The sequence below is a fragment of the Ambystoma mexicanum genome, chromosome 11 (genome assembly GCF_040938575.1).
Source record: "Ambystoma mexicanum isolate Mex_15411 chromosome 11, UKY_AmexF1_1, whole genome shotgun sequence".
Classification (NCBI taxonomy): domain Eukaryota; kingdom Metazoa; phylum Chordata; class Amphibia; order Caudata; family Ambystomatidae; genus Ambystoma; species Ambystoma mexicanum.
Genome location: NC_090934.1, coordinates 799,429,617 through 799,450,523, shown reverse-complemented (window position 1 = coordinate 799,450,523; position 20,907 = coordinate 799,429,617). Strand labels below are relative to the sequence as shown.

The following is a 20,907-nucleotide window of genomic DNA, read 5'->3' as shown; positions in this document are numbered from 1 at the left end:
AACCCTGCTCCTTCAGCAGCTTGAAGGGGTTCAGGGACCATGATATGCTGCAGCCTGACTGATCCCCCAGCGACCACAGGAGGAAGCAGCAGAGGACTTTGCACCACTTTTTCCGCTCCTCCTCCTCCGTTCCTACCTCGGACGCCAAGAAGCAATGACGTGACGGTCAGGTAACACAGCTCGCTGGTGGGGGCCGGCTGGCTCTCTTCGCAGCTGCACTGGCTTCTGTCTTCCTCTTCTTTTTCCTCTACCCTCTTCTCCTCTGCTTCAGAGAGGGTCCCCGGCACTGTTGCGGGAGATTCTTCTTCTTTTGGACATGCAGGTGTTGGAGCCGGTTCCTCAGTCAGATATGGGCTCCGACCTCTACTACAGGATTTTTGCATTACCCAAGAACAACCAGGCTTGTTTGAGGGTAGTGTAAGGAACTCATGGTGTCAACAGTAAAGACAGACAAGTGCTCACAGTTCAAGGGTGTTTATTAAACTGTATGCAGGTTGGAAAAACATCTAATCTAAACCTAAATCTACAATGGGAGTAAGCGTCGACCATCAAATGAAAATAGGCAGTCCTAATGGCGTTGTGTCAAATAAAAAGGGCCTGGGCGGCGCTGTTGCGCTCTGTGAAGATGACCACCTAAGTGAAGGCTCTGTGCTGGGAGGCATTATTCTTGTGGAAATCAGCGTTGGTGCACCGTAGTCTACCGAGGGGACATCAACAGATTACTCCCATGCACCCTGTCTAATTATCAGCCGGGTCTGGAGACGAGAGCCGGCTCCGTTACGGAGCTTTGGGCGGCTGTTGGTGGACTGGGAGTCGGCATCGGCCTGATCTGACTGACGCTTCCGTGGGAGTGTCTGCTAGGGCCGGGCATCTGCGGCCTGCTGTGGGGGAGGCGCTCTGTGCCCGCCTGATTGGATTCCCCAGCACTGATCAAGCCGGATCCTCTGCGCCCAGGGGTGGGGGGGGTGTACAGAGCTTCCCTAGGGGCTGCTACGGTTGCAGCGACATCGAACCCCGACCCTTGGAACCTGCGGCTTCTGGTGTGCAGCGTGGACTGCTGCCGCACTCGACCCTTCTGGCGCTGAGCGGGTCTGCTCTGCCGCTGCTCCGGGCCGGGGTGTGCTGGTGGGGGGGCGCCTGCCACAGCCTTCCTAACATCTACACACTTGGTGGGGTGCCCCCCCCCCCTCCTGCGGCCCTGGACGGGTGGAGCCCGGAGCCCACGACACAGACGGTGAGTCCCTGGGGGCGGGTGGGCCTGGATCTGGCAACCACAGCTGAGGCTTCGTTTTCCCTGAGCTGCCCCCCCCCCCACCTGGGGACACTGCGAGCCTCGCTGCGGCCTGTCCTGCCCCTGCCGGGGGTGCTGCTGTGCGGCGGGGGTGCTCATTCACTCCCCCACAATCTGTGTTTCTCCCGCAGCTGCACAGGAGTTCGAGCTCCACGAGCCGCCAACTTGGGCCATAGGGGGCACAACTGAATGGTCATTGGCCTCTGGGTGCGCTGATGGTGGGCGGCCCTATACTTACTCAACATTGAAGATCACACCCTGCTCAGGCGCTGATCAAGCCTCAACAACCCCATCCCAGTTCATGCTGCTGCGACAGTGAAGGCTCCCATCCCTCTGCAATAGCCCAGAAATAGGTGGCTCTGATAGAGCTTGTTGATAGAGGGCTCTGGATCCCTGGGCTTCTCCACCCTCGCCCACCTGCAGAATTCCTGCCTTGCGAACCTCATCAGGGGGGGCCACTCGGATGCGGTGTGTGTGGAGTCTGGCCAGGTTGCACAAAGCTTAAACTATCTATCCACCCACTCGCCCTACAACCCGGTGTTACGCTCACCTGGCTCCAACAGAGGCGTCGATCTGGACTGGACTGCTGTGACCTCCACCAATTTGACGCGTAGGGCCGAGATGACGGACTGGACTGGCCCATTTAGCTTTGTTTGCTTGGCCCGTAGGAATATTCTTCTGCAAATGGAGAAAGGGAATTAAACACCCGTGGAGTGGAGCGTAAATCCCCCCACCCCGCTGTTCTCCCCACTGATCACCTTGGATGTCCCCTCTTATAGTCTCGCCTGATGATTTAAAAAGATGAGCTCTCCATCCTGCATTGAGCGCAGGGGCGCGTAGATAACCAGTTATTTCACTGGCTCGAAGGAATTGGTGAATTCCAAAACAATATTGATTCCGATATTCCTAGCAAGACGCCGTAAGTATGTAGTTCGTAAGAGTTCAAATGCCTGACTTTCACTCTTGTCCGATTCCTTGCAGGTTGCAGCTTGACCCTACTGAAGAGTTCCTCGTGGCAACCGGTAATGTTCTGGTAAGGATTTGTATTATCCAACACAGTTCAAAAAAATTGTGTCCATATGTAACCTGTTGCTTTCTCCCTTATTCAGGCGCTGAGAGAAAGTATGAAGTCTCGGGGAATAATGCCTCCGGCAGTAAAATCAGGTAAGTCTTTTGTGGTGAGGAGGGTTTCCCTTGTTAGTCCCTTGTTTCACCTTGCTGTCCTTTTGTTTCCCCTTAGGGGCCGGGGTTCGGCTAGGATGCAGTGGAAGCTGCGCCGACCCGTGAAGAAGAATAATACCCGCGGTGGTAAAATAAGGGGTAAGTCTATAGGGGGTATTCCTCTGTGTATTCCCTTGGCTCACCTTGCTGTTCTTGTCTTCTCCTTAGGTGCCGGAGTGCGGCGGGAACATGCAGGAGGATGCAGTGAAATGTGAAGATGCAGCGAAGGCCAGTTAGTTCAGCGCGGCACTGCAGCAGGCGAGGCAGCGCGCATAAAACAACTTCTTTCTTCCAGCTCGAAGGCGCGATGGATCGGGAATTCAGGTAAGGATCAAAGGTATTGCTCTTGTTCTAACCTTTTCTCCTTCTTTCTCCCTTTTTCTAGGAGCTCCAAACTCCAGGCGGGCGTGGCAGAAGACTGGATGCAGACTTGCAGGCACGGTGAGCGTTACGCTGCTGGATGCAGAATAACGCGAAGCGTGTGCTGTTCTTCGAACGTGGTTTAAATAGCCTCCAAAGTAGTCCCAGGTAAGTATTCCTCCTCAGCCCCACCCGAGTAAAAAATAGTCCCTAGGTAAAATCGTCCCTTCCAAGCCTCGTTTGGCTTGGAGCTCAGGCAGCATGGTCTGCATCAGGTAAGTTTGCAGCATGGTCTGCATCAGGTAAGTTTTAATCTATGAGCCTGGCGCCTATGGCGCCAGGACTGACTCCATATGAGCCTGGCGCCATAGGCGCCAGGACTGCACCCAAATAGCCCCTAGCGGGGGTTGTTGGGCTTGCTTGGGGGTAACTTGATGCCTGCTTCCTGGGTTGCTGGACATGGTCTGGGTCCCCGGGGGTAGGCATCATGACACCCGGGGAACGGTCGCTGGTGTGGCCCAGCCACGCATACTGAGAGCTCCCACCGACCAGCAACTGTGATGCTCTAACTGAGCTCCAGAAAGTCCTCTTCACCCTAGCCACCCAGCGACCCCTTTCCCACCTCGATCACCTGACGTCTCACAGTTGCTTACTGGGCAACCTCCCTGATACGCCAGAGACCACAAACTCCTTGGACCATAGCGCTCCCTTGTCTACTGAGGTCCCCAGGATCTGCGCTCTAACTTGGAACATCACTGGTTGGTTCCGCCTGGGCATTCCTGTCACCGGGCTCCCTGTGCATCTACATACTTGCCAACTGGCCTGGCGACTCGGGCCGCCGACCATGCCCATCGCTGTATACTCTGGACACCCAAAAGCTAATAAGGGGTCAAGCTCCTTCAGACCAACTGCGACCGGCTAGGCCCTATTCAGTCACCCTCACTCACCCTTGCGATCACTCTCTCCACATACTGGTCTCCCAAGTCTGCAGACTCTCCCCCAGTCCACATCATGACTAAGGGCGCAGGGAAAAAACAGAGCTCCATCAACATGTTTACTAAAACACTGTCTAAACAGGCAGAGGAGGCACCGGAGCCGGAACCCACCACTTCAACTCCTCCAGACTCCATAGAATCACAGAAAATGCTGGAATATATTTGCGAAGGGTTCACCACTTTGCACCCCAAACTGGATGACATGAATGGCTCCATATCCTCGATCACAGCGCACATTGAAAAAACCGACAACCGAGTTGCTGAAATTGAAACGAGGGTGGGCGCTACGGAGGACGACTTGGGCTCTCTCTGGGCGTAAGTCTCCTCATTATCTAGACGCGTGCTGGAGGTAGCCAAAAAAAATGAGGACCTCGAATCGCGCTCTAGACGCAATCACCTCCGCATAATTGGGGTCCCCGAGGACGGCATCAAGGAACCCATGGAAGACTACATAGAGCGCACTCTACTCACACTTCTTGATTCTCCCAGGCTCTCGACACAGTTCACAATTGAAAGAGCCCATCAAGCTTTATCAGCAAAACCCAGACCTGGCGCGCTCCCGTGCTCCATCATAGCCAGGATGCTTAACTTTCGGGATCGTGACGCCTTCCTTAGGGTAGCGAGTGCCAAATGGGATCTTTTCTTGGGGTCCTCTAGGATCCACTTATACCCAGACTTCTCAGTGGCGGTTCAACAGGAACGCAAAACCTTCCTGGCAGTCAAGAAGAGGCTGCGTGACCTGGAGGTTAAATATTCCATGCTGTATCCCACCAAGCTACGAAATGAACACTATAACCAGGTTTTCTTTTTCACAATCCCGGAAGAAGCCTCCAAATTCATACACAATCACTTTCCAGGTTGAAAGTTCATGGCCTCATCACTTTGTTGACTTTTAATCACCTATCGGGAGGGGCGCCCCCGTCCCATGGGCGCAGGAGATCCATCCTTCTGTCATGTGTCTACAGTTCACTCTGGCTCTACGATGTCTTGATCTCCCCGTCATTAGTAACCTCTTAAACTACATGTTAACGGTTTTTGATGCACCTCTCTATCCTTCATGAGCCCCCAGCCCAGGGTATCGCCGCCAGGCCAGCACACAGGCCCCCAGGCGTTGATGCCATTGGTTTGGATTTGGTTATGGGGTCGTCATTCCTCTGATTGGGGGAGGGATGTGGGTGGGGGTCGGTTGGGATGGGTGTTATGGTAAAAAAAGGCTTGATGTTCATGAAGAAGGCGGAGTGCGGGCCAATGCCAGGTCAGTCGCGTACTGAGAGGGGGCTCGCTCATCTAGCCCAGCCTTCAGGCCCTAGGTTATCACCTCTCCGAACTTCAAAACCTATGCAGTGCTCTTATTCCAATGGGCGACAATAATGTGATACTCATGAGTTGGAATGTGCGGGGGCTGGGGAATTATAGGAAAATGCGACAGTTACAATTGCACGCCATGAAGTGAAAATCCTTCTTTTACAAGGAACACACGCATATGCTGAACACTGTGGAAAATTCTCCAAAGGTTGGGGTCCCCAAAGATATTACAACAACTATTCTGCCCAGAGTCGGGGGGTTATGACACTGATCTATAAAAGCCTCAAATTTACTGGTAAATCTTCGCAGGTCGACCCACTGGGTAGATATGTATTGCTTCATGGTGTCCTACAAAATAAAGAACTGGTGTTATTGAACATCTATGGTCCCAATGTAGACGACCCCGAAATTTTACCTCCACTTAGCCTCCCTGATAGGCAGCTTCCCTATGGTCCCGATACTGTGGGGGCGACTTCAATACAATACTAGACGTGGACCTGGACAGATCGGGCTCCAGACCCCGCCAACTCTCAAAAGCAGCCTACACCATTCTATCATCGCTTCCCCGACTGGCTATAGTAGACGTATGAAGACTTATACCCTGACTCCCAAACATACTCCTTCTATTCCCCGGTTCACGACTCACATTCTAGGATTGACAGATGGCTGATATCAGACATGCTGATAAGAAACGTTTCACAGCAATCGATTCTCCCTAGAACTCTTTCCGACCACTCCCCGGTGACTCTCTCTCCCTCTCTGCTGGGGTCCAGACTACGATGGAACTCGGCAGTGGAAAATGAAACCACACTCCTTGCTCGATACAGCCTTTAGCTCAGAGCTAGAGACTGCCATTGAAGACTTTTTGAAAAAAACACTAATTCGGTCACTACACAATCCACCCTTTGGGAGCCATTTAAAGCCTACATCAGGGGTATCGCCATCTCCAAGGAAAGTGGTATTCTGAAAGCGATCTGAGTAGATATCCGGAAAAGGGAGGTCGGCCCTCGCGTCCCTCGAGTCCCAATACGCTCTCCTTCCATCTCCTGAGATCCTCGCGTCTTTAGGTACGGAACTTGATGTGTCTCATACTCATGCGGAACGCAAGGTGAAATTCCTCGACAACCCCGAGCTCGTGAGAAAATACGGGGAGGGCGAACGGCCAAGCCGACTCTTAGCCAGACTCATCCGTCGAGAGTTTGGATCCCCCAACATCCCCGCTATCGAGAGAGCAGACGGCACTCAAGCCACACTCCCACAGGACATTAACACTGAGTTCCTGGTATTCTATGAAGCCCTTTAGTCAGAGGATGAGAGCGTCCCAACAGCGGAGATCGATGCTTACCTAGACGGCCTTCCCCTTTCAGTCCTCTCCTCTGAAACTAATAGCTCTCTCGAGAGGCCGTTTACTGCGGAGGAGCTCTCAGATGCCATCGATTCGCTGTCATCTGGTAAATCCCCGGGCTCGGACAGCCTTCCAGTAGATTTTTACAAACACTTCAAATCCCTCCCAATACCTCACTAGATGGCCCTATGGGAAGAAGCATGCGTAGTGGGTAGGCTCCCCCCTTCTCTCCGGGAAGCCATAATAACGGTTCTACTTAAACCTAGCAAGGCCCCCACCCCTGTGGCTCGTACCGTCCCCTCTCACTAATCAACTGCGATGTCAACATTTTTGCCAAATTGCTAGCCTTACGCTTGGCCCCCTTCATGTCACACATCATTCACCCCGATAAAGCAGGATTTATTCCAGGGCGCTCCACCTCTCTGAACTTGATATTATTAGTAGAATTAACCCGAACGTGCAAGCTGTAGTTGCTACACTGGACATGCAAAAAGCATTCGACTCCGTGTTCTGGAAGTACCTTTGGCGGGTCCTCGGAAAATGTAAAATTGGGCCCAGTTTTCGTTCATGGGTCGGGCTACTTTACTCAGATCCGGTGGCTAGGGTCCGTACTGAGGACAGATGCTCATCCCTATTTCGAATCGCCAGAGGTACGAAGCAGGGCTGCCCCTTTTCCCCCTTAATCTTTGCTATAGCTATGGAACCGTTCGCCGATAGGATGCGCCAGTGGCACCCTCGCAGAGGGTTACGAACAGCAGGCCAAGCGGATATCATCTCTTTATATGCAGACGATGCCCAGCTCTATATCCGATCTCCCGCTATCAACCTTGCCCCGACACTGGAAGACGTTGTCCACTTTGGGCGTGTTTCTGGACTCAAAGTAAACTGCTCCAAATCCACCCTGTTCCCACTCACTGAATGCACACGTTCCCCTCCCGATCTTATGGGGTTCACTTGGTCCCAATCGAAATTTACTTACCTCGGTATAGAGGTGACTCGCCGCCCTGAGACATTTCTCCAGGAGAACTATCAGTAACTCACGAAACTCTCTGAAAAGGCTTCTGGCTGGGTGAGAGTTCCAATTTCCCTGGCAGGTCGAATTGGGGGGTTCTAAAGATGGTCGTACTCCAACTTTTATATAAGTTAATCAATCTGCCCCTGTTGCCGGGGAGACTGCTTTTTCCAAGCGTTGACCCGCACTATTAACACTTATCTGTGGCATTCTGGGGCAGTCCGACTAAAACTTGCAACATTGTCCACCCCGATGTAAAGCGGCGGATTCAGTGCCCCAGATTTTCTCAACTACTGGCTGGTGGCGCAGGCCCACTTCGCCTCGCACTGGTTTAACACACAGGATCCCCCTCCGCATGTTAGACTCGAGAGAATGGCAGCCAGTGGCCGAGACGTCCACTCCTTGATTCTCTCCCCATTGCCGATCATGTTAGAGTCACTAGACCCGGTTAGTTTCCAGATTTTAGAGTGGGCTAGGAATGTGCTATCAGGCACATCCTATCCATTCCACGGCGATCTACCACTGTGGAATTTCCTCCCAGGGGTCCCATACTTACCATCATCCATCATACAACGGTGGGCTGAAACAGGCTACGAGGCAATCCGGGACATCTTTGAGAGTGGTGGTTTTGTTGAGTGGTCGGATCTTCCAACCATCCTTAGACAGAAACCATCCGCGTGGCTCCAATACTCCTCCCTCCGCAGAGTTCTTAAAATCACATACCCTGACTTCCCTGCGCTACCTCCCAACGACCCAGTAGTTGCGGAGCTATGCAGCTTCAACTCCTTTAGGGGGAAGGTATCCAGACTATATGCCCTCTACAGGCCAGATAGACCCCCCCCCCCGCGACAAACTGAAACATAAATGGGCAGAGGACTTGGGGGGGTGATGTCCGACCAACGCTGGAATCTCATGTGTGCGCGCACCCACAATGTGTCCTTTAACTCCTGATTCAAATTAATCCAGTTCAAAGTCCTGCACAGGTATCACCTCACTCCGATTCAGTTGCACCGCATGTCCAAGGACCACTCCCCCAGATGCCCCAGGTGCGGAACCGACAGCGCCACATACATACACATGATCTGGTCCTGTCCTAAACTAGCGCAGTACTGGGAGGAGATATGTACTACTATGACTGTCATTTTGGACTGCACAGTCGCTCCATCCCCTGCATTGCGTCTCTTTCATGACTTCCCGGACTTGAGTCGTGACTCCAAAAAGCTGGCGGGCCTCTGTATGTTACTCACTGTCCACTGCATCTTACTATGCTGGCTCCGCCCTGGTCCACCCTCACACTCGCAATGGCTTAGGGCAGTCACCTGGGCAATTGACAAGGAAGAGGTCTGGGCTAATCAACAGCCGACGCATTCCAGGCCCAGGAACATATGGCTGAGATTCTGCTCTTATATGGCCTCCATAGCTACAGACTCTGATGGTGCATCTCTTACTTCATCTTCTTCCACCTCCACCATGGCCTGAACTTTTGATTACCCAAATTGCTCCTGTGTTGTTGCGCCCCTCTGCTCATACCCGCAAAGCAATGTACAATGTTGAAATCGGACTGTATCACTGCAATTGTCACGTCTGCCTCTGTTGGGATTCTGCCTCTTCTGTGTTGTCAAGCTAAATAAAGTTTAATAAAATAAAAAGGGCCTATACTAAGAAACCTATTGCCAAACCTCACAACTAATACAAAAAGGGTGTGGGATAGTTCTCAAGAAAAGAAAGAAGTGCAATGTGGCAGTGGGAGCCCCGTTCACCCAGCCAGAGCCCACTCTGGTAGTGACAGATTCCTCCCTCTCGGGCTGGGGGGCTACCCTAGATGGCCATTTGATTCATGGCGCATGGTCCAGAACGGAGGCCCTCCTGCATATCAATCTGCTGCATCTCAAAGTGGTAGGCCTGGCTTTTCTACTCGTCATCAGGGGCGACGCGGTTCTGGTCAGGACCGACAATTCCACGACGATGTTCTACTTGAACAAGCAGGGCGTCACCCCCTCTCCCCTCCTGTGCATGGAGGCAGTGTCAATCTGGGAGGGACCCAGTTGGAGGGGACATGGATATCTGCGGTCCATCCCCCGGGGGACAACAATGTGGAAGCTGAACATCTCCGCCGCCTCGGGCTAAACACCTACGAATGGGAATTACACATCAACTGTTTGTTGCCCCTATTCCAGAAATGGAGGTTCCCAGATCTGGACTTATTTGCATCTCCTCTGAATTCCAAGTGCCCCCTCTTCGCTTCATGGGCGGGGTGGGGCCAGGGGTCTCTGGGCGACACGTTCCAACTCTGCTGGCAGTTGCTATCCGTTTCCTCCTCCATTGCTCCAGCGGACCCTCTGCACATTTTGAGCCTCAGTAGACTGCAGCCTCCTCCTAATCGCCCCCCCCCCACTGGCTGTCGAGGGCTTGGTTCTCCGACCTGCTGCAGTTGCGCCCCCAGGGGCCTGTCCATTTCCCACACCCCTGCAGGGGCTTCCTGACGCAGCAGGGCGTTGGGAGCACCCGGACCCAGCCAGCTGGCCTGCTTGGCCTGGCTCCTGATAAGCGTAGACTGCCCCACTCCCAGTTTTCGTACGACAACTGGGAAATCATCCAGGAGGCCCTCCACGTGTTCTCAGTACAAGAGTAGGTGGACCATGTTCTGCCACTGGGCTCACGACAAGGGGCTGGACCCCACTCACCTGCACCCTGGACGACATACTGGCCTTTTCTACACATCTGGCTCGCTATGGAGACCAGGTTGATACCTGTCGCACCTATTTGGTGGCCATTGGGGCCTACAAGAACTCCCCAGAGCGCATTTTTTTGGCGGCCACCCCTGTGCTTAAGGCTCACCTCAAGGGGTTGTCCAGACGGTTTCCTCTGGTTCATGGGCACACACCCGGTCTGGGACCTCAGCGTGGTTCTGGCGGCTTTACAGCGTAAATCTTTCAAGCCAATGGCCTTGGTCAACATCAGGCTGGTGACGCTCAAGGCAATACTGTTGGTAGCGCTCACTTCTGCAAGCAGAGTCGGCGAGCTGCAGGCTCTGTCGTGCAAGCCCTTCACCACCTTCCACAATGACAAGGTAATCTTGGGCACTCATCCAAACTTCTTGGCCAAGGTGGTCTCTCCGTTCCATTTGAACCAGGAAATCTGCCGGCCAGCGTTCTTTCCAAACCCGCCGTCGGTGCTGAAAGGGTATTGCATTACTTAGACTTGGAGAGCGCTGAAGATGTATCCCTCCCGGACGAGGTCTTTCCAGAAGTCATTAGCAAGGCGGCTACTTGAGCCACTTCGTCTGCTTTCTGTAAGCACTATTCCCTTGATACCAGTTCCAGGTGGGATGCAGCGTTCGGTCAGGCGGTTCTGGTGAACATTCTTGCTTCTTCTTAATCTTGAGGCAGGTTGTCACAGCACCACCCGGTTGTCTTGATCGGTGGAATCACCCACAAGGATGGAGGAAAGGGGACAGGACATATGAGTAATTCAAGTTACTCTACTTAGTGACTGGGTGTCAGGTTTCTTGGTCTTGGGCGAAGGTAGCACGTACACCTGCCTCCCCGTTGGATCTTGGTGCCTGGATTGTACACAATCTCAGTCCCCCGTGACCCGCCGCGGAAAGAGGTTTAGGGTCTGCTGGATTGGATAGGTAGGGGTGATTATGGAAACTGGATAGAGGATCAGGAAGAGGTAATGGATGGGTAAGGGGATTCAGGGAAAAGGTTTGACTTGTTGCCCCCCTACCGGGGTTCCTGAAATCGCTGATGCTCCACCCACCCACTCCTGCACACTAGCACACTATGCCCCCCAAAGCCCTGCCTAGTCTGTCCTTCTCCGGCCCTAGTAATTCTGCTTTGATACCTGGCACATTATATTTTAGGATTCTCTGGTGCGTTACTGGTACGCACTCACATTGTGCTGATTGTTTGAACTCACAACCGGCACACCTTAAACAGGTTCACTAGTACATTGCAATCATATACCCACTGGTTACATGCAATGCGTTGGTTGTTGGAACTCACAACCAACACACATTAACTAAAGAAACAAGATGGCACTTAGCTTTGTGTCGTGCAGCGGGGTACGTCTGCCATGAGCTGCGGTCCCAATGTTCAAGCCGTTTTGATCCAGCGGAGCACCGCTACAAAGAAATCAAAAGCACGTGTGAGCTTGTGTTGCGGAACAGTATAACAGAACACTTGACAAGCTACCAAAACTGCCCACTGGCGGTCTACAGCATGCAAATGCAGTCGATTTGTGGTGCCGGTTCTCCGCCACTCATGCTACTGTGCATCGGAAGTTGCTATCAGCTGTGAGCACCTCTGTACTCCATACACTTCCCAAGGCCTTTGAGAGTTACATTGCCCAAACACTGCTTGCGTTCTATTCAGTTACTCCCCGAACACAATGCTCCTCCCGAGAGCGCTGCCTTGCCCAAACGCTGCTTGCGTTCTACCCAAATAAACACTCCGGAATTAACCAATAGTCTGACTTGTTAGATAAAAGCTCTTATCTGTTGCTGAATGCAGGGCCTGTAGTATTCGCAGGCGGGGAATGGCCCTGCGGTTCGCAGCCTGCAGGAGCCCTCCAAACACATGTACTCTCTCTCTCGTGTGCTGGTATATATAATACAATGTCCCCATTTTATATAAGCCTATACTTAATCATGAGAGAGGGTAGGGGGGGGAATGTGAAAACACTTCAGCAGCAGCAGTCCCGTGGAAATGATCAATGACTCACTGGTGCCTGCAGTCTAGCACAAAAAAACCATTGTCACAAGCTAACAACACCAGGGAAAGAAACTAAAATACATGCAGACATGAAACAGGAGGAAAGGAAAACAAACACGAGCAGTAGACAAATGCAATAGGCTCCCCCTGGCCCCACTTGACTCCATAAGGAAAGCCTGAGTCAACATATGCATAGAAAGTATGAAATCCCCACAGATTGTGTTGCAGATGGCGATTCTGTGCACACGTTGAAGCAGTGCTTTCTTTCATCCCTTCGTGCGGTAGCTGCACTAACATTCTCCAGAATCTCTAAATGTGAACATAGAGCAGCCCAATGTTTACTGAGGGCTGATGCCCCTTTTCACTTAGCTGCACTGTGTTGCTCCAAACTGTTTGCCATACTGGAGTAGGGATGTAACAGTATAACGGTATACCGTTAAAGATACCGTGAACCACTTAATTGAACAATAATAACCGTCACATTGTTTATACCGTTATACCGTTCATACCATTAAGTGTACTTTTCAATCTGATTTGTAAAGGCTGCAGTAAGCAAGTGCTGCGCAGACTTGGTCTTACACTGTTGGATCTGCCGTCTGCCAAGTAGTTTCAGTTGGAGCAGTTTTTAATGCCATTCCATAAACCACACGTGCCTGACACAAAATCAATGTTAGCAATAGGAAGAATAGATACAGTGCCAAGAAGGAAAAGGGTTTACTTTGGGGTTTATATATTTATAATGGATAATGTTCTCTAAACATATGGCAATGGGGGATTTCCCTGGTTCTATCATTGAATTTACATATAATAAGTCACATCTGTCGGTATTCCCTGCTGCCATACCAAAGGGTAACATGTCTGTGATTTCTGAAAACCTTTTGGCCCGCAAGTAAACTAAAGGCTGTAACGTAAAGAGAGAGTGGGTGTGTGTGTGTGTGTGTGTATGCGCACAAGCGTATACTACCATCAGCATCCATTGATCTGTGGCATGCAGGTTATCAAGATGGCAACATGTTCATCTTCACCAGTAGCCAGTGGGGGGAACAAAAAGTCTAAATGACCACTTAAGAAAAGCTATTTAGTTTGCTTTGCCAGTTGTAGCAGGGCCCCTCCCCCTCTCCACACGTGTGTTTGTGTTTGGTGGAAGCAAGTAATTTCAGTGGAAAGTATGTTGAAAAGCCCAATTCTGGCCCTGGGTGTATGGTTTTGTTTGAGATGATAAATCTGTCAATTTATGACCTTTTAGAAAATATTTGTTAAGATTAGTTAACTCCACCTGCTATACCGCGATATCCATGATATACCGTCATTTGGCAAGAAGGTTATCGTACCGTCATAAAACTAATACCGTGACACCCCTATACTGGAGAGATAAAGGGATAATGTGGGTTCAATCGCAGGGTGAAAGGTAGCCATTTACAGCCTTCCCATTGATATACAGGGTCTTTTCATGAACATCTTTTTCCTAATTCTGGACGTGAGATGCTGATCAGGTAGGTGCCCCCTGACCATGCCCTCTTGTGGCCTCCAAAATCGTTTTTGCACCTGTGCTTAAAAGCACGGTGAGCGCATTCGGCGCGTGGTCCCTCTCCCCTTCCCAACCCGCTTCCTGAACATCCCTCTACCCGCCTCCCTCAATGCCCCCCCCGCCCTGATTGGTGCACCACGCCCTCATCAAGGACACCGCAGAGCAGCCCCCTACCCGTGCAGCCCCTTCGGCTAAGGGCCCCAAGGACAAGGGCGGCTCCTACAATGGCGGCTCCAAGACATGTCTGCAGGTGTCAGCAGGGGAAGCCAATGAAGCAAGCAGTCAACAGACACCAACTAAAACTGTAATTGTGGCTTGGGTAGGGTGTATAGCAATTACTCTACTCCAGAAAGCACCCACCACTCTACCATACCTCTCGCTAAAGTACACCGCCATAGGCTTACACCATGCACATTTAGAGAAATGTATGACCTCCGACCTAAATCTACGCATGACTGGACTGTAAATGTTGTTTTGCATTACTTACGCACATAATTCCCAATGTTAGCATATACCACACTTATATGGAATTCTTAACATCAGCCTGCATCACATAGAGATAGAAAAAGTGAATGTTAGCACGTGCCACACCTAGATGGAACTTGAATGTTACCATGTGCCACACTTAGAATGGAGATCATCATCCTGCCCTACATCGAGATAACTATTGGGAAGATTAGCAAGTGCCACACTTGGACGGAATATGTAGATTAGCAAGTACTACTCTTAAACAGAACCGTGAACGTTAGCATGTTAAATTTCATATAACCCACTAACCAATATAGGCTCAAATTCTCTGCATACGTATCTTTCTAAAAAAACTCACACAACCATCTCTCGCACAAGCCGCACACACTTCACCACACTGCAACAACACATAAGCCGCACCTACAGCACACGCGGACTGACTGATACCCGCACCAAAGCTCAGCACCCGGTGTATACCGAGTTGAAGCTGCCAACAGTACACCACTCCTCTCACTATCCTAGTCCCTCCCCTCTTCACCTTACTAACGCATCCCACCTTCTCATTTGAAGATCTGCCAGAGCACCTGGGGACCAATTCCGTTGGTGACGGTGCGCTATATAAGTACCTTTAACAAAGTTCGTATCACAAAGTAGTGCCCTTTTGAGGTCACTGGGGGTCTTAAATGGCTATGATGTTAGTATAAGTGTAAATGACTTAGTTTCACTTCTAAAAGCCATCGGCGATGGCCAGTTTATTATTTTATGTGAGTCTGCCAGCCCCCCTCTGAGGAAACAGTTATGTAGCATTGCTCATGTAGAGAGCCTATAATTATGTGCACGGGGAGAGGAAAGTTAAACATCACCTTGCTTACCCTCACCTGGGAAGTAGAACCCTCAACGTGACAGCATATTGATTGATTGATTGATTATTTGTATAGCGCCTATACACAATGTGTTTCAAAGCGCTTCAAGGAGGGTGGGAACATGGGAGAATACAATTACATTCAAACAGGTCCTTGAAACAGGTCAGAATGTGAAAAATAACTATCAAATCATAACAGATAGTACAAGTGCATGGAACAATAAGGGAGAGGTGAGGGGGGGGGAAAAGGAGACAAAACTAGCAGTAACATTGCTATGCCCGACGACAATTGTTGCAGTGCAAGAGTGACAAGAGGAGGGGGGGAGGAGGGGATGTAAGGGGGGGAAATGGAAAGCGGTAAGGAGAGGAACAAAACAAGTGACTATCTACAAGATAGTGCAGGGGAGGGAGTGGGAGGAGAAAAGAAGGGAAACAAGGAAGACACTGGCGCGGGGGCAGGGGGACAAGGAGACACTCGCGGCGGCAGGGGGGACAGGGAGACACGGGGGCAGTAGGTCAAGGCGACACTGGCGGGGGGCAGGAAGACACTGGCGGGGGCAGGGGGGACAGGAAGACACTGGCGGGGGGCAGAGGGGACAGGAAGACACTGGCGGGGGGCAGAGGAGAAAGGAAGACACTGGCGGGGGCAGAGGGGAAAGGAAGACCCTGGCGGGGGGCAGGGGGGACAAGGCGACACTGGCGGGGGGACAAGGAGATACTGGCGGGGGGCAGGGGGGACAAGGAGACACTGGCTTTGGGACAGGAAGACACTGGCAGGGGGCAGGGGGGACAGGAAGACACTGGCGGGGGGACACTGGCAGGGGGCACAGGGAGACAAGGAGACACTGGCGTTGAGACAAGGAGACACTGGCGGGAGGCAGGGGGGACAGGGAGACACTGGCAGGGGGCACAGGGAGACACTGGCAGGGTGAATGGGGGACAGGGAGACACTGGCAGGGGGAAGGGGGGACAGGGTGACACTGGCAGGGGGAAGGGGGGACAGGGCGACACTGGCAGGGGGAAGGGGGGACAGGGCGACACTGGCAGGGGGCACAGGGAGACACTGGCAGGGGGAAGGGGGGACAGGGAGACACTGGCAGGGGGAAGGGGGTCAGGGAGACACTGGCAGGGGGAAGGGGGTCAGGGAGACACTGGCAGGGGGACAAGGCGACACTGGCAGGGGGCTGGGGGGACAACAAACCAGAACGGGACTAAGGGGGTCAGGGAGACACTGGCAGGGGGAAGGGGGGACAGGGCGACACTGGCAGGGGGAAGGGGGGACAGGGCGACACTGGCAGGGGGAAGGGGGGACACTGGCGGGGGGCAGGGGGGACAAGGAGACACTGGCGGGGGGACAAGGAGATACTGGCGGGGGCAGGGGGGACAAGGAGACACTGGCGGGGGGCAGGGGGGACAAGGAGACACTGGCGGGGGGCAGGGGGGACAAGGAGACACTGGCTTTGGGACAGGAAGACACTGGCAGGGGGCAGGGGGGACAGGAAGACACTGGCGGGGGGACACTGGCAGGGGGCACAGGGAGACAAGGAGACACTGGCGTTGAGACAAGGAGACACTGGCGGGAGGCAGGGGGGACAGGGAGACACTGGCAGGGGGCACAGGGAGACACTGGCAGGGTGAAGGGGGGACAGGGAGACACTGGCAGGGGGAAAGGGGGACAGGGCGACACTGGCAGGGGGAAGGGGGGACAGGGCGACACTGGCAGGGGGAAGGGGGGACAGGGCGACACTGGCAGGGGGAAGGGGGGACAGGGAGACACTGGCTGGGGGAAGGGGGTCAGGGAGACACTGGCAGGGGGAAGGGGGGACAGGGAGACACTGGCAGGGGGACAAGGCGACACTGGCAGGGGGGACAAGGCGACACTGGCAGGGGGGACAACAAACCAGAACGGGACTAAGGGGGTCAGGGAGACACTGGAAGGGGGGACAGGGAGACACTGGCAGGGGGAAGGGGGGACAGGGAGACACTGGCAGGGGGACAAGGCGACACTGGCAGGGGGCTGGGGGGACAACAAACCAGAACGGGACTCGAGTTTAAAAGCACCCGAATGCTCTGCATAACCACTCCCCCACCCTCAGGTGCTCCTTTTCCTACCTGTCAGCTGAAGGGGAAAAGGGAGGGGATCAAACGGCATCGCCTCTGCAGAGTGTAAACATAGGCGGTGAACCAGCTTCCTCCGGCTATCTGCCAGTTCGCTTCCCCTCGGATTTGCCTCCCTCTCACTCTGCATCTCCCTGGGAGGGAGGGAGATCTCTTAACAGGCCCGTGTAACGTCGGAAAATGGGCTATCAATGCGCTATCTTGGGCGAAATTGCCCGTCGAAAAATGCTTTCCTGCAAGTCGTTACTGCGCATGCTCACCAACACAGCGCATGCGCAGTAGCACCCTAAGCATTTTTCGACGGCTGAGCAGATTTCGACGTTACACCGGACAGAACTACACAGATGTTAAACAGCGCCTGGGCTTTACGTTTAACAAAGGCCTTTCATTGTTAGCACCTACATTCATATGCATACTTTTTTAGACAATTGACATTGTGATGTGGAGTTAGTACTTGCATGCCAGGGCAGTGATTGGAAGGGTACAGTGGGGACAGTAGACCACTCATTCTCACAACAGTCTTTCAGTGGGTGCTTTCAGACTGAAGCTGCACTAGCATAGTATCATTAAATGTGCAAAGAAATGCGATGCCGCGACACAAATAGGTTCGCCGCTCCCCCACCCGTCTCTCAAGTTAGCACCTCTCCGAACATTTGAAGGTTCGCGCGCCGGTTTCGTTACACCTCTGGCTATGGTAGCGACTAGTTCCCATCCGAGAAAAGGACCATAGCAACGGCCCGCCCACTCTTCATCACGTGGTCTGTGATGTCATCCCTGCGATTTCCGTCGGAGCAATGAAGCGGTTCCGGGGCACTTTCTTGCTCGGGATGCAGCGGGATTTGGGAAGCGGGAAAGCTGTGGCTGCTGGTGCAAGGGCACTGAATGCTTTCGGCTTGTAGTGGGCATTTTATTTTTAATACCGGAACGTTTCTATGAGATCCTGGAGCGTCGGACTTCGTCTTGTCTGGGCAAGGCTCAGGCTGCAGGAGCAGCTGCAATCCGTGTGCTGTTGGCTGGCTGCAAATACAATTAGCATTTTCTTTCGAGATACCATGAACGTTCCTGCAAACCACCAGATTTCCACAGGGAAGCGGGAAATTGCATTTATTTTAAAAAATCACGTTCAGCTATTCACCATGGAAGGTATGGAGGGCTAAGAAAAGGAACAGGGAGACAGTGGATTGTGGTGTTTAACTGATCAAAGGGGACTAATAGAGTAATTTAATCTTTCATGAGGGTGTGTTTAGGATGGGTGGTTTTAGAGGGGTCGACTGCAGCTGAGCATCTGTTGCAAGGGGAAGGGGCATCTTCTTATGGAGGGAGGATGGGGCATTATGGTATTGGTCTAGACTAGAGGGAGGGATGGGGCATCTTGGTGGGGCCTGAATGGTTGGATAGGGCACGCTGGTGTAGGTCTGGTGGGATGGGGCACATTGGTGTGGTTCTGGAGGAAGGGGGCACATTGGTGTGTGTCTGGAGTGAGGGATAGGAACATAGTGGTGTGGATCTGGGGGGAGGGATAGGGACAGTGGTATGGGTTTGCAGGGAGGGTTGGGGTACATTGGTGTGTGTCTGAGGAGGGATGGGGGACATGGGTGTGGGTCTGGAGGGTGGTATGGGCCATCTAGGTGTGGGTTGGGAGGGTAGGATGGGGCATCTTGGTGTGGCTCTGGAGGGAGGTGGTGGGGGCACATTGGTGTGGCTCTCGAGGGAGGTGGTCGGGCACATTGGTGTGGATCTTGGCGGAGGGATGGTGCACATGGGTGTGTTTCTGGAGGGAGAGATGGGGCACAGTGGATCTGGAGGGTGGCATGGGTCATCTAGGTGTGGGTTGGGAAGTGGAACGGGGCATTTTGGTGTGGCTCTGGAGGGAGGTGGTGGGGCACATCGGTGTGGCTCTGGAGCGAGGTGATGGGGCGCATTGGTGTGGATCTTGGCGGAGGGATGGTGCACATGGGTGTGTTTCTGGAGGGAGAGATGGGGCACAGTGGGTCTGGAGGGTGGCATGGGTCATCTAGGTGTGTGTTGGGAAGTAGGATGGGGCATCTTGGTGTGGCTCTGGAGGGAGGTGGAGGTGGCACATTGGTGTGGCTCTCGAGGGAGGTGGTCGGGCACATTGGTGTGGATCTTGCCGGAGGGATGGTGCACATGGGTGTGTTTCTGGAGGGAGAGATGGGGCACAGTGGATCTGGAGGGTGGCATGGGTCATCTAGGTGTAGGTTGGGAAGTGGAACGGGGCATTTTGGTGTGGCTCTGGAGGGAGGTGGTGGGGCACATCGGTGTGGCTCTGGAGGGAGGTGATGGGGCGCATTGGTGTGGATCTTGGCGGAGGGATGGTGCACATGGGTGTGTTTCTGGAGGGAGAGATGGGGGAACAGTGTGTCTGGAGGGTGGCATGGGTCATCTAGGTGTGGGTTGGGAAGTGGAACGGGGCATTTTGGTGTGGCTCTGGAGGGAGATGGTGGGGGCACATTGGTGTGGCTCTGGAGGGAGGTGATGGGGCACATTGGTGTGGATCTTGGCGGAGGGATGGTGCACATGGGTGTGTTTCTGGAGGGAGAGATGGGGGAACAGTGTGTCTGGTGGGTAGCATGGGTCATCTAGGTGTGGGTTGGGAAGTGGAATGGGGCATTTTGGTGTGGCTCTGGAGGGAGGTGGTGGGGGCAAATTGGTGTGGCTCTGGAGGGAGGTGATGGGGCACATTGGTGTGGATCTTGGCGGAGGGATGGTGCACATGGGTGTGTTTCTGGAGGGAGAGATGGGGGAACAGTGGATCTGGAGGGTGGCATGGGTCATCTAGGTGTGGGTTGTGAAGTGGAACGGGGCATTTTGGTGTGGCTCTGGAGGGAGGTGGTGGGGCACATTGGTGTGGCTCTGGAGGGAGGTGATGGGGCACATTGGTGTGGATCTTGGCGGAGGGATAGTGCACATGGGTGTGTTTCTGGAGGGAGAGATGGGGGAACAGTGTGTCTGGTGGGTAGCATGGGTCATCTAGGTGTGGGTTAGGAAGTTGGACGGGGCATCTTGGTGTGGCTCTGGAGGGAGGTGGTGGGGGCACATGGGTGTGTTTCTGGAGGGAGAGATGGGGCACAGCGGGTCTGGAGGGTGGCATGGGTCATCTAGGTGTGGGTTGCGAAGTTGGATGGGGCATCTTGGTGTGGCTCTGGGGGGAGGTGGTGGGGGCACATTGGCATGGATCTGGGCGGAGAGGGATGGTGCACATGCGTGTTTCTGGAGGGAGAGATGGGGCACAGTGGGTCTGGAGGGTGGCATGGGTCATCTAGGTGTGGGTTGGGAAGTTGGACTGGGCATCTTGGTGTGGCTCTGTAGGGAGGTGTTGGGGGTACATTGGTGTGGGTTTGATGGGAGGGATGGGGACATTGGTCTGGGGAGGGATGACCGCATATTGGTGTGGGTCTGGAAGGAGGGGACGGGGCACATTGGTATGGGTCTGGGCGGATGGGGGCATACTAGGATGGGTGGTTTTAGAGTGGTTTGGCTGGGGCTATCTGCATGTGATTCAGGATCGGCACATGGGCATCTTGCTATGTGGAGGGAGGATGGTGCATTATGGTATTGGTCTAGAGGGAGGGATGGGGCATCTTGGTGTGGTTCTGAGAGGAAGGGATGGTGCACATGGGTGTGGGTCTGTAGGGAGGGATGGGGACATTGCTTTGGGTATGAAGG

The 20,907-nt window shown here is 53.3% G+C and overlaps 1 long non-coding RNA gene across 1 annotated transcript in view; it reads right to left on the bottom strand.

Annotated features, from left to right (window-relative positions):
* Window positions 1–17,902, bottom strand: part of LOC138503758 (uncharacterized) — a 29,858-nt gene extending 11,956 nt beyond the window's left edge. Inside the window, exon 1 of the long non-coding RNA XR_011279700.1 lies at window positions 17,215–17,902. This is a non-coding gene — a long non-coding RNA (uncharacterized lncRNA). The remainder of the gene's footprint in view (window positions 1–17,214) is intronic.
* Window positions 17,903–20,907: the final 3,005 nt, after the last annotated feature.